The following is a 13,763-nucleotide window of genomic DNA, read 5'->3' as shown; positions in this document are numbered from 1 at the left end:
AACTTGCATGATCTACTGATCTTGCAGTCCAGTAACTTGTATTCCTATCAAACTTGCATGATCTACTGATCTTGCAGTCCTGTGACTTGTATTCCTATCAAACTTGCATGATCTACTGATCTTGCAGTCCAGTGACTTGTATTCCTATCAAACTTACATGATCTACTGATCTTGCTGATCTTGCAGTCCAGTGACTTGTATTCCTATCAAACTTGCATGATCTACTGATCTTGCAGTCCAGTGACTTGTATTCCTATCAAACTTGCATGATCTACTGATCTTGCAGTCCAGTGACTTGTTTTCCTATCAAACTTGCATGATCTACTGATCTTGCAGTCCAGTGACTTGTATTCCTATCAAACTTGCATGATCTACTGATCTTGCAGTCCAGTGACTTGTATTCCTATCAAACTTGCATGATCTACTGATCTGGCAGTCCAGTGACTTGTATTCCTATCAAACTTGCATGAACTACTGATCTTGCAGTCCAGTGACTTGTATTCCTATCTTGCAGTCCTGTGACTTGTATTCCTATTAAACTTGCATGATCTACTGATCTTTCACATGTATACTTTCATTCTGTTTTTATGAGATGTTTTGCACACTCTGACGAGCTTTTAGAAGTGCAGAAAGGACTTGGAGCACTTTATTTGTTATGGGTACAATGGTAAATATCACATTTGTCTAGAGGTAAAAATGAATATTAGTAAAATTGCAACAAAGTCTCAAACTGTGGGGTTTAAATTGTATTTTTCAGGGCATCGGTTTTTATTGATATAATGGTCACCTTAGATTAACGTACTGCATTGCTGGCGGTGTACATGAAATCTGCCAAGATACGTTAAACCCATAATAGAATACAAAAGTTTACCAACATTGAAAACAATACAATAAAATAAGATTGTGAGTGTTGTTGCATTCACTCAATGATGGTGAACAGGAATCTATATCTCAGATGAGCTCAAAATGACATGTGAATACAAAGTGTATACAGATATTCAGCTAGGATAGTTGAGTGTTGTTGCATTCACTTGATGATGGTGAATATAACTCTGCTTCTAAGATGAGCTCAAAATGACATGTGAATACAAAGTATATATACAGATATTCAGCTAGGATAGTTGAGTGTTGTTGCATTCACTTGATGATGGTGAACATTATTCTGTTTCTAAGATGAGTACCACAAGTCTAAAGACTTGTGGTTCAGTGAAAATGGGAGGTATTTATACACAGAGGTGTAAATGGAATGAAATTCACCCAGCATGAAAGCAGCAATAGTATGTAATTGATGTTGTGTCAGGTCAGTGTCTCTCAAACAAGAGAACCCTGTTGTTCTTGGAAGAGGTCAGAGGTCAACTGTCCTAAACCCTTGAAAGCATGATATATCTTATATGACCTGATGATGTCATATTTAAACTAAAATTCAGCCAATTGCTGGCTTTGGTGCATTTTAGCAGTGTTGTTTGCCATATCCTATTCACGAAATTGACAAAGCCATTATTAGCGAGACATTATGATTGTATTTTCATTCCATTAACAGGTTTCTTCCTTTTATATCTCTTGAATCCTTGATGTAATATTCAGTATTTAGTTTCAACATATCATGACTGTTTTCAGCCACTTAGAAGATTTAATATTTTAGCTTATATCGTTTGGTAACTCCGTTTTTGTTTGAAGATAATGCTTTAAATTAGATTGAAATTGGTTTCAATGAATGCAATCTTTAAATATCTATATCTATTGTAATTTATTTTGCTGGATTTTGTCTGTTTTCATGGCCTATTTTTGACTAACTTTCTGACAGGTTCTTTTTGATTTGATGATTTTCTAATATATAAGAACACTTTATTAAACTAATTGTGGAAGGCCAATTTGTAACCTTTAGAATTATAATAGACCAATTTTGACATCTTTGCTATATACTAAATTGCACAGCTATAGAAGTCATTTAAGTGTAATTTTTACATAATTCAAGATTTGAGTAAGTGATGAAGAAATGATTCAGTTTAGAAAAAAATCCAGGGGTGTTGTCCCTGAAATGGTATTTTGCTAATGTAATTTTCATACAAATATCTTATCTGGATCTTTTATTCCTTGCCAAGGCAAAATGAATCCGTGCTATTGTGATAGTCAAAATAAAATAAAACTGTTAGCAAACTGCTTATCCACTGAAGAGCCTGTCGGCCAACTTACTTTTACACACTATTGTGATAGTGTGTGTCATGGTGTGAGTGTTGTGCCTGCTTGTAACAAGAGACTCAAAAAGGACAACTTAATTTAATACTTTTTATAAAACTTGGTACAGTATGCATTGTCCCCTTTGTTAATTTTACAAGAAGCCAATCCAAGTCAGATCAAGATAGTTCCAAGTCTGGAAAGCTTATAAATAACTCCAAAAGAAAATCAAAGATTACATGAATATCAAAGGTGGTTTCAGGACAGTCCGACTAAACCGCATTGCTTTTGGGTGTTTTGGGGTTCAAATGTCTGTTGAAGTTTGTCGTGATATCTTTTGTGAACTCAAAAGTCTTTTGAGATCAAAGTCTGTAAAGCATCTCAACCACAGCTCCAGTAGTTTAAGTTGGATTATCTTCATACTTGATGTGCAGGTCCACATTGGTGTAAGAGCCTTGTTGTCAAAAGAGTTAAACTTGAAAATGCAGTGTTACAGTATATGAAGTGTTCATTTAGAAAAATAGAAAGATATCACTAATCCTACCAATTGTATGGTTTGAAAAGTTTGTGTGAAAATTGTGTGACCATTAATTTATATAAAGGGATCAAAACAATCATTTATTAGGATTTGATCATGGGCTGTGAATAGTATGCAATTGAGATGTAATGCTAAGTTAGTAGTTACTGTGCCAAACATATCCAGAGGTCAACAGCGAAAGTTTGTACCAAAATGGCAAAGTTGTACCCTTTGTGCCCCCCCCCCCTTTTTTATCAGTATATCTTTGACAGTAATGTAGATTGTACAGTGGTACAATGAATGTCTGTGGGAGCTTATGACCAGCTTATGGTTTTGCATTGAATGTAAGGTGATGATGGTTTCGTATTGAATGAAAGGTGATGCATAATATAACAGCTCTACATAATTGCATGGGTCAAGTGGAATGTAGTCCCCACACATTCCTCTCATGGTGAGGTCAATGTGACATAAAAGTACCTGGTTGTTTCGTTTCATTTCTGACTTTACTCGAGATAAGCAAATGTCTACATACAGTACAGTATGCTTGAGAATCATGTAGGGAAGTTGTGCCTAGTTTTCATTTGAATGTTGTGGAGCACGTTTTGTCCAACAACATGCAATTACTGGGTACTTAATATTCCATACCAAATTAATAACAATGATTACTTGTTCCCTCTTGATTTCTCTCTTGATATGTGTATTTGCACAGTATGCTATTCCTAGCAGTTACAGTTATGATAGTGTTGTAGACATGCACTATTTTCTTGAGAGGTAAAGTCATGCATATTAATAAGTAGGTGGGACATAAGGTAAAACTATAAATATTGCAATAACTAGTTCCTTGTTTCCTGTCACATTGGCATATATTTTATTTATAAGTGTGTGTGTAAGTGTTCATACACAGAAAGCTTATATGCATGCTATGTCTAAAGGAATGGTGTATAGCTATATTGTAAACTTTGTACTCCATTTGTCTATGTTCCCCTTTTTAAGGATTTACTTTTGTAGCTCTTTTTACATTCCTGAGTGAATGTGGATTACCTTCATTGTAAATTGTATCTTATGGATGGTAGATAACTAGTTTACATGCATTGATATCATGTTAGTTGTTTGCCCAACAGCTGAAGATGTGCACCATTGTTCTTCAAAGTTATATGATATAAGCACCTGCATCATGGGTGTTTTAGTGTCTGATTATCCACTCAGGTTCATTTACCAATTATCTAAATTTCAATTGGCATCTTACAAGAGCATCATTGGAACCATTCAATGAGTCTTCTGTGCCCTTTAAAGATAAAAACAAATAGTTGTAGCCAACCAACTATATATGCATTCAACCTATGCATTTGCATTTACTGCTGCTTCAAATTCCATTGCAAATAATTAAGGAAGTCATTATGTTGAAACTCTGCTAATTCTTAAGTTTCCTCTTCATTTCACACTTGGATATTAATCAGTAATGGTATTTATATTGTGGACTGAACTGTTGGCACTCAATAAGATTAATAATTAATTGCCACAATTGAAGGATTTCTGTTAGGAATTATCTACCATAATGTTATGAAGAGAGTGAAGTAAGGCAAAGAGATGAAAATATTTGAGCACGTTTGTCGACATGTTTGTACTGTGGAAATGCAAAATTTAATAACCTTGTAAAAGTTGACCAAACAAAAAATGTCATGTACTGAAGGTGCCATAAAAGTTTGGTTGCTCATCGGATAGTATGACATTATTGGTGTAACCAATTCAACTATATTGTGACCAAAAAGTAAAAAATCCATAGCCTGCTCATGCCCCTAATTTAATACTCCTAGCCAGGAAATTTAAGCTTCCATGCCCCAAAATTTCTCAAAAAGTAAGTTACAAATGGTTGTAATAATGCTGCTGGAGAGAGAATTATCTTATACATGCTCCCAAAAATTTAAAGACAAAAACATTTATAAGTTGTTTTTGTCAGCGTCAGTGGAAGTGGGTTTAGGCCTAAGTGTGAGCTACAGTACTGTACCATCTCCAGTGTCTGAAGTTTCACAGTAAGAAGCAACAGATTATGGAAGAATAAATTCCCACACCAATATCCAAAAGTAGTCAAATAGATAAAAAGAATAGTATTCAGCTACTGTAATCTAATGCCTAGTCTCCTCTCCATACAAAGTTCTCAGGGACAGTACACACCACAACTGCTCCATTCAAATTACTAGTTGGTAGGCATAGGCCTACAACTGTGTTATACTAGCCAAGGAAGTAAACTACCAACAGTCTTATCTTTTCTTTCATAGTCACTTTATGACCACATGACAAGTAAACTCTGTTTAATCGTGTTGGGAACCTTGGAACTGGAAGAAAGCCTTGAACAAGTTGACATCTTCATTGCATTTGTATAAGTGTTGTGACCAGAGAGCCCTGTTATGACTAGTTATGCACTGTACATTATAATAAGATGAATCTGTGTGGTCATGTGACGGGGCTTCAATTAACTATGAGATTGTCTGTCCAGGCTACAGTATGTGTTTTTGAGAAACTACATTTCTTTTGTTTGGTACGAAATTAGAGCACATTCTTGGTTACTCCCATCCAGAGCAAGAATATGCTGTCAAATTGCTCAAATTCTTTTACAATTAAGAAATATACTATGGAATTGCATATATATGTTTGTACAACAACCCCCCTCATAGTCACTCCAGTGACGTTATGTCTTTCTCTTGAAGGAGTTCTCAATTCAGCTCAATACCTTCATATAAAGTGCTCTCATTTTGACATAAATTAACCAATATTTATTGTGTAAAAGGTGTATACATCCACAGAATTAGGCAATAACCGGTGCTGCGGCCGAGTGGAATAAGGCGGTGGCATTTGAAGCATTGAGGCTTAGCAATCAGGAGGTTCAGAGTTTGATCCCCAGCTGGGGTCATATAATAAGGTGGTCTATTCCTCCAAGAACAATCTACGGTTTTCCCATCTGAAATGGCTTTCTAACTTGAAAAGATTCAAATTTGAGTTGTTGAATTGGAAGCCCCACGTGAAAGTAGTATTAATCCATAAGCCCTTGCAGGATTCTCTCACATTCGTGGTTGGCCAAGCATCGTAAAAATAACCGCCTTATTATTATTTTATTTTATAATAACCAAATATTGGAGTGAAAACCACCCCTGGGATATACAGTACACTTTAGGAAATTTTAGTACTAAACCCTTATAATTTGTTAAGGACAGTTCTCTGTGGGAATTCCTTCAATTACAGACTTTGCTGTTCATTGTGCAGAAGAAATCAATTATTTAAGTATATATTCCCCATTTAGTCATTCCCCACCCCACCCCCATAATAATACCTGATGTATAGTCTTCCCCACCCCATAATAATACCTGATGTGTAGTCATTCCAGGCCCCGTAATAATACCTAATGTGTAGTCATTCCCCGGCCGTAAGAATACCTGATGTGTAGTCATTCCCCGCCCGTAATAGTACCTGATTTGTAGTCATTCCCCGGCCTGTAAGAATGCCTGATGTGTAGTCATTGCCCGCCCCTTAATAATACCTGATGTGTAGTCACTCCCCGCCCCTTAATAGTACTTGATGTGTAGTCATTCCCCAGCCTGTATGAATACCTGATGTGTAGTCATTTCCCGGCCTATAATAATACCTGATGTGTAGTCATTCCCCGGCCTATAATAATACCTGATGTGTAGTCATTCCCTGGCCTGTAATAGTACCTGATGTGTAGTCATTTCCGGCTGTAAGAATACCTGATGTGTAGTCATTGCCCGCCCGTAATAGTACCTGATGTGTAGTCACTCCCCGCCTCGTAATAGTACCTGATGTGTAGTCATTCCCCGGCCCGTGTGAATACCTGATGTGTAGTCATTCCCCGGCCCATAATAATACCTTATGTGTAGTCATTCCCCGGCCTACTATAATACCTGATGTGTAGTCATTCCCCGGCCTGTAATAGTACCCGGTGTGTAAATCTAATGGGTAATAATTACCCGACCCGTAAGAATACCTTATGCGTAGTCATTCCACACCCAGTAATAGTACCTGATGTGTAGTCATTCCCCGGCCGTAAGAATACCTGATGTGTAGTCATTGCCCGCCCGTAATAGTACCTGACGTGTAGTCATTCCCCAACCCGTATGAATACCTGATGTGTGGTCATTCCCTGGCCTATAATAATACCTGATGTGTAGTCATTCCCTGTCCTGTAATAGTACCTGATGTGTAAATCTAATGTGTAATCATTCCCCGGCCCGTAAGAATACCTTATGTGTAGTCATTCCACACCCCGTAAGAACACCTGATGTGTAGACATTCCATAGCCAATAATAGTACCTGATTTGTAGCCATTCCCTAGCCTGTAAGAATACCTGATGTGTAGTCACTCCCCGCCCCGTAATACCTGATGTGTAGTCAGTCCCGCCCCATAATAGTACCTGATGTATAGTCAAGAAGCTTAAGATATGAGAAAAGGTTATTATTATTATTAAATAATAGAGATAAAATTATCTGTTTAGAAAACCAGTTATGGTCTGGCAGTCTTACAACATGGTATGGTGCTATATATTTATCTTCACTCCCTGTTGAGTGCCTGAGAAACCTGGATAAAACCAACAACTTAATGTTGTTTCTTCAGCAACAGCAAATTTGACAACCGCATCTTTATAAGCTATTTGAATCTAGAACAGGCAAAAATTTGTTAAATATTTGCACCCTGGTGGTTATTCTTTATTCAACATCTGGTTATTAGTAATCAATAGTTGTACATACCTGCTGTACAGTAGCCTATTGGGTTTGATTGATCAGTATTAGTATGCAGCATTTATATTGTACTATAAAGTGTGTAATCAATATTTGACTTGAATGTCACAATTTTAATTCATAGCTGTGGCTCAATTAGTAAAATTGGTTATTTTCTAATTCTGAAACACTTTTTGTGATGAAAAAGTTGTGATGGTATACAGTATCAGTCTCTTAGTAAAAATATTACAGGGTGATACCTTGCTTCATAATTGATAACATTACTCACAAGATATCATCACTAGCTCAACAATGTGACTCATACATCTTAAGCAGAATTTTAAACATGGTATCATTTTAAAAGAAAATGCTTTTAACAGTTCAGTGCTTTCTTGTTTGTAATATCCATGTTCTATTTGAAATAACAATCAGGTTTAATAGTCTGATCATAGCAATGTAATTGGCTCCTACACTCTGTATCTTGCAGCATGAAATTGTCAAAGATACCACCTCATATAAAACATTATGACAAATTGGTTGTCATCTGACTACAAGGTTTAGATGGTGATCTGTCTTACATTGAACAAAATCTATCAGTTGGGCAGATCTTGATAGTCAGTGCATTTTAACTGCATATTAAAGTAAAAGTTTGGTTAACTGCTTCGTTAATGGTTTGTTAGATAGTTGTGACTGATAGCATTCAACTAGATTTAGTGATTATTTCAGAAGCCAATCAGAATTTAAAGAAATGACGTGCCTTACAGTGATATGTAACAATTAAGCATCAGTACTCTACTTTTTGTTTCTTCTTAATTGATATATTTATGCTAACAATATCTTTTATATCTTCAATAATCCAATGTAGTTTATTTGAGGCCTGTTACTTCAGACTTCTACTCCTGTACACCTGCTTACTGGGTGATTTTTCTTCTCTTGTATTGACAGCCCTGAGATGTCCTTCTATGATTTCATCAACCATCGATTATGCGAAGATACTTGACTGAAGGACTGCAAACACCAACATTTTTGCTCCCATCTTCTGGGAAAAGTTTGAGTCAAGATGCTTTTCTTTTTTGGTGTGTGTGTTTGTGTGTAATTGTTATTGCCATTAGCTTGACCAGCAATGTAGGTAAGGGTCATCAGAAATAACATTGGCAAAGTAAATTTGATTTGCAATTTTATCTCACTGATTAATAAGTCAAGGTTCTGATCATCTCTTGATGAAATTAAGAGGATGACGAATGATTGCTTTCTCTCTTCTTAGCTAGCATTTTGCCAGTTATATCTCCATGGCAACATCCTATCCAGTTGTATTGTGATATTAAAAGTTGTTTTTAATTTCGGAAGGGTGAGATCAGTTTGGGGAATATTTGTCCGAAATTGGATGCTCAAGATGAATTCTTTCACTTACAACTAAAAAAAAATTGATTGGGAATTAATTGTTTTTCAATAATAGACTCTAAGACAGACTTTAGTTGTTATTCTCCTGTGAAGTAAAAGTGCTCAATCGGACACTCATTTCCTGAAGGTTCTGTCCAGCTGTGTTCAGGTTGTGTAAATCATCCTGATAAATAATTAAGTCATTTTTCTAATTCCCTTAAGTCAATGTTGTCCTCTTTTAAGATGCAACAGCTTATGAAGACTACTGATAGCTGCATGCTATGGTCAACAGTACCATTAATTTAAGCATTGATGTGTACTCTGACCTGCGGTTATACAGAATTCCTACTAGCCCAATCAGTGTATGTACAACATACTTTGGCAGCCTGTATGTTTACAAAATCATTCCGTAGCTTCATTACACATACTGGAAATGAATTGTCAACATGAAGCCAAAATGCTTTGGGACAATGACTAATCAATGGCAAACGTTTCCTTCAAAGTAAATGTGAGAATCTTGAATCTTTCTTGCTTGGTCATCTTAGCCTGACAACAAACTGTTGGTAGCCTTCAGGGTGCTTGACCTTTACAGTTGATACAACAAGGCTGGTAGCTGCAAGGTGCCATTGATTGGACAAATACAATCAAATATTAAACTGAACCTTGAATTAGTTTATTGTCTACATCACATCAATATTATATTTATAAATGCAAGTATTGTGTATATATTTATAACCTCTTGCTACAAAATGTAATAATTGCCTTGTAGTTAGTGTAGGAACTATGTTTGCTGTAATTATTCCAGTGTTAAAGTGTATCTTGCAAAGCACTAGTCAATTAGAGTGCACAACATGTTGTATTGTGTGGTTCTCAGGAAACTCTTATTATTGAGAAAACAAGTGTTAAGGGCCTAGATGTGCCATAAGACTAAGATATATAGATAAATGAAATATTCAGTGAGATAATATGCATGACATAGAGTTAATTTGGTTTAAAGTCTGAAACTACAACAGACTTTACTTTGAAATGTGTAATGATGAAGGTAACATTAATATCTTACAACTACACAAGAAATCACCAATGTGAATATCCAATACAAAACAAAGTTAATGGGCAACACTCTTTCAATCATTGGTAGAGACAACCAAACTTTACTGTTGACTTTAAGAAAAGAGTGAATTAAATCTGGTGATATGTTAACAAGTGAGTAGCCATTATACAAACAAAATTCATGCTGTTGTTTGGAGAGGAGTTGTAGCATGACTGGCTTACATGAATCTTAGTGTTTTTCTGGCATCATAGTTACTTGTCAGAATTCATATCTCATCTTTACCTCTCATATTTCCTCCAAGTATTATGAGTTATCTAGCACTTTTATTGGATTGCCTTGTTAGTTTGCAGTACAAACTTTACTCCTTTATATGAGAGAAAAACAAATTAACTGGTGTACTTGAAGTGTCCAAATTAAATTTGCCAGTTCAAAGGAAGATTCAGTGTATATACATTTCCATCTACATTTTGAAGTGATATTTATAGCTTGCAGCAATGAGTGCCCTTGCAACATCATCAACATTCTCTCTAACAGCCCTATGAGTTCCCCAAGGTAATCATCAGTGCTTATCTAAGTTTGCACTCTCAATATCTGTGAGTCGTTTAAATTGAAACATCCAATATCAAGTTGTCAAATACCCTTTGAAGAGAGATGTTAAAGTGATGTACTTAAAGGAAGCTATAACTATTATGTACAATGTTTTCATGTGAAGTTGGTATAAAGACAGTCAACCTGATATTTGTCACAGAGATGCAGCCGTGTATTGACCATAAGAGGAAAGCTCTTCTTGATCATAATCAGATGTCACATGTCATTTACCACATACACTCTAGTTCTATTGAGGTCAAATGTCAAAACTGTAAGTGTTTCCATGTATAGTGGTAAATCAACTATGGGGGTTTCTTTCTCATGTTCACTAAGAAATTTACAATTAAGACATGGTGTAAGATCCATGTGTTGATATCCTCTGCACATAAATCATTATAATTCACTTATTGTTACCGCAGTGATCATGGTATCATGTTCTATGCATGTCAAAATCCAGGCTTGGAAGTACAGTATCTGTAAGAATACAAGTGGGAAAGGCAACTTTTTTAGGGCAAGGTAGAAACTACCATTGATTTTCAGTAGAGTGGCATGGCAACAAAGCAATTTAATAGTTGGAAGGACACCAAGGCATGTTGTCCAAAAGTGAGAGAAGACAGGAATGGTTTATGAGAAACTGTTCATCAAGGTCTTTGCATTTCACACAGCTGCTTCATAGCTGTTTTGTAGTGGTAAATATTGCTGGAGTTGCAGACAACTTTTGAGCTCTGATTTAATGTGATAATTTAGTTTACTGATTGATGTCATTGTGATTGCACCATATGGCAACTTGATTAAATGGGCATGGCAGTAGTTACTATTGATAACAGATGCCCTTTAAGGGCAATACCATTTATGGCAATTTCAGTTCATTCAAGCCTGGTCAAAATAAGTAGTTTCATATAACATGTATGATGTAAGAATGTACATATTCATGTCAAATATTTATTGATTTAATAAATAATAATTTAAGTTTGTTTTATATGTGATATAGCTAAGATTTTCATATTTTTTTCCTATTGTGTGTAGAGGAAGTTTGCCTTTTATATGTCTTTGTGTGTGCTTGAGTTGGAGTGTCTCTGTATGAGAAGGGATATGCTCTGCTATTTTGAAGTTATAAACATGAAACAAATCTTGATGGTTTTAGCTAGAGAAATTTAGTTGAAAGAAAGAGCTATCTAGAAGCAGAAATCAATGCACTTGGTATGGTGGACTTACTAAGGGGTTTACAGCATTCTCATGATTGAGTGGCAGTATCTGTTGGTCAGATCAAATTCAAATGAATACATACATATTTAAAAAATGTGTATCATTAAAATAAAAACACTGAACCATTGTCTATGCAAGACTAATTATAACTGACTATAGACTGTTATAAAAGATGGAAATAGTAATTCAATGGGTTATTACACATAATCAGACTATTTTATAAGAGATTAAAATATAATTCAATGTTATTTCATATAATTAGGCTATGTTATAAGAGATGAAAATATGTAATTCAATGGGTTATTACATATAATTAGGCTTTGTTATAATAAGTGAAATATGTAATTCAATGGGTTATAACATATACTTAGGCTATGTTATAAGAGATGAAAATATGTAATTCAATGGGTTATTACATACAATTAGGCTATGTTATAAGAGACAAAAATATGTAAGTTAATGGATTATAACATATACTTAGGCTATGTTATAAGAGATGAAAATATGTAATTCAATGGGTTATTACATATAATTAGGCTATGTTATAAGAGATGAAAATATGTTATTCAATGGGTTATTACATATAATTAGGCTATGTTATAATAAGTGAAAATATCTTCAATGTCATAAGCGACGAAAAGTTGGAATTCGATCGATTATTACATATAATTAGGCTATGTTATAGAAGAGAGCCTGCCAAATGGTTATCTTTATTTGTTTACATAACGTGTTGACACCAAACGACATCGCAAATATTTATACTCACCAGTAAATGTTCCATCAGCCTTTATCACGTGATCACCTTGAGTTGTTGTGCATGCCTTCGTTATCCAATCACAATACACTATGTAGATATATGGTGATAACTCAAAATTGTTTATGTTGTATTTATCATTTCTTTGCAGTTGTGACTTGTAACTACCTTTAAGCTCTTGAATTCATCATAGGTCGATGCCCCAAACTGTGTTATTTCATTGAAAGTCAGCTGAAGTCAGACGGAATGGACATTAATGTTAATTGATATTGTATTTTTAGATTGCAAAATGGTCTCGAAATGCAAAGCTTACAATGCTACATCGCTTGTGGACAAGACGTGATTGACCATATCGTCTATGAGTATGACGTAAAAGCTTATGCGATGAAACCATTCAAAGGCTGACAATGAGAAGGCTATTATTGAAAGGACCGTCTTGTACTCGAATATTTGCGTTTAGTTTCCGCACAAACTTCCGTTGTAAAATGATGGCCAATAATATATTGAAGGTAAGTTTCGCACTGTATCATTATACGTTTTAACCATGACAAGAAACTATTTTTAACGACAGAAGACCCTCGATATATAGAATTTCAAATATAGTCAAACATCTGTTAATATAGAGCAGATGCAGGTGGTCGCAATTAAGAGTCAGCATTAATTTTCAAAAGACCTAATGTACCGTATACTGTGTTTTCTTAGCAGTGTTTGATTGACATTTTAAGACCAAACTGTCTAGACATCTGTTTTTAGACCATAGGTAATTAATGGCAATTATGCAGTCAAAATATTTAACATCTGGGTCTATAACGTGGCTGATTGATTTTTATTGATCCAGCATAAAGTGACAATAACCAAGACATAATTGGCGCCAAACCTATCTTTGTACTTTGGTTACTACTTAATGCAATTTCTTTCATCTTAAGCTAATTTTTATTTGAAGAGACTAATTCTAAAAGTGATTATTAAGCGAAATTACTTCGGCAATAACATTGACCGGTTTTAAAAGAGAAATGAACTGTGAAGACAATGTTAAAGTTACCCCTCCCCTGTCCCCTAAGTGTTTTTCAGTGCTGGTAAATTAAATTGTCAAATTTTCTTTATATTGATGGTGCGATAATCTGTGCCGTTCACATGGGCTCTGCCCGTGAAATCATCTTCGCTTTCTCATCGAATGTAGATTTTGCTGGAAATTTTTTTTCCGATTAAGGGATTTGGATCTTAATAACCCAATGCTGTCATCTGTTGCCAATTCGGTTTCACCTTTATGTTAATCCCTTGCTTGTCTGCTGAAAAAGAAGACCCACGAACCATCCGATCCGTACACCTAGCACAAGTAACAAACGAATATTGATAGTTTTGCT

At 35.2% G+C, this 13,763-nt stretch overlaps 1 protein-coding gene across 2 annotated transcripts in view; it reads left to right on the top strand.

The window, feature by feature from the left end:
* The window catches only part of LOC139962746 (armadillo repeat-containing protein 2-like), a 35,595-nt gene extending 26,211 nt beyond the window's left edge, over nucleotides 1–9,384 (top strand). For both annotated transcript variants that reach the window (XM_071963033.1, XM_071963032.1), the window contains exon 19: nucleotides 8,366–9,384. The gene's annotated coding sequence lies outside the window, so the exon portion shown is untranslated. The remainder of the gene's footprint in view (nucleotides 1–8,365) is intronic.
* Nucleotides 9,385–13,763: the final 4,379 nt, after the last annotated feature.

Source organism: Apostichopus japonicus, chromosome 21 (genome assembly GCF_037975245.1).
Source record: "Apostichopus japonicus isolate 1M-3 chromosome 21, ASM3797524v1, whole genome shotgun sequence".
NCBI classification, from domain to species: Eukaryota; Metazoa; Echinodermata; class Holothuroidea; order Aspidochirotida; family Stichopodidae; genus Apostichopus; species Apostichopus japonicus.
This window is presented reverse-complemented; position numbering and strand designations above follow the sequence as displayed.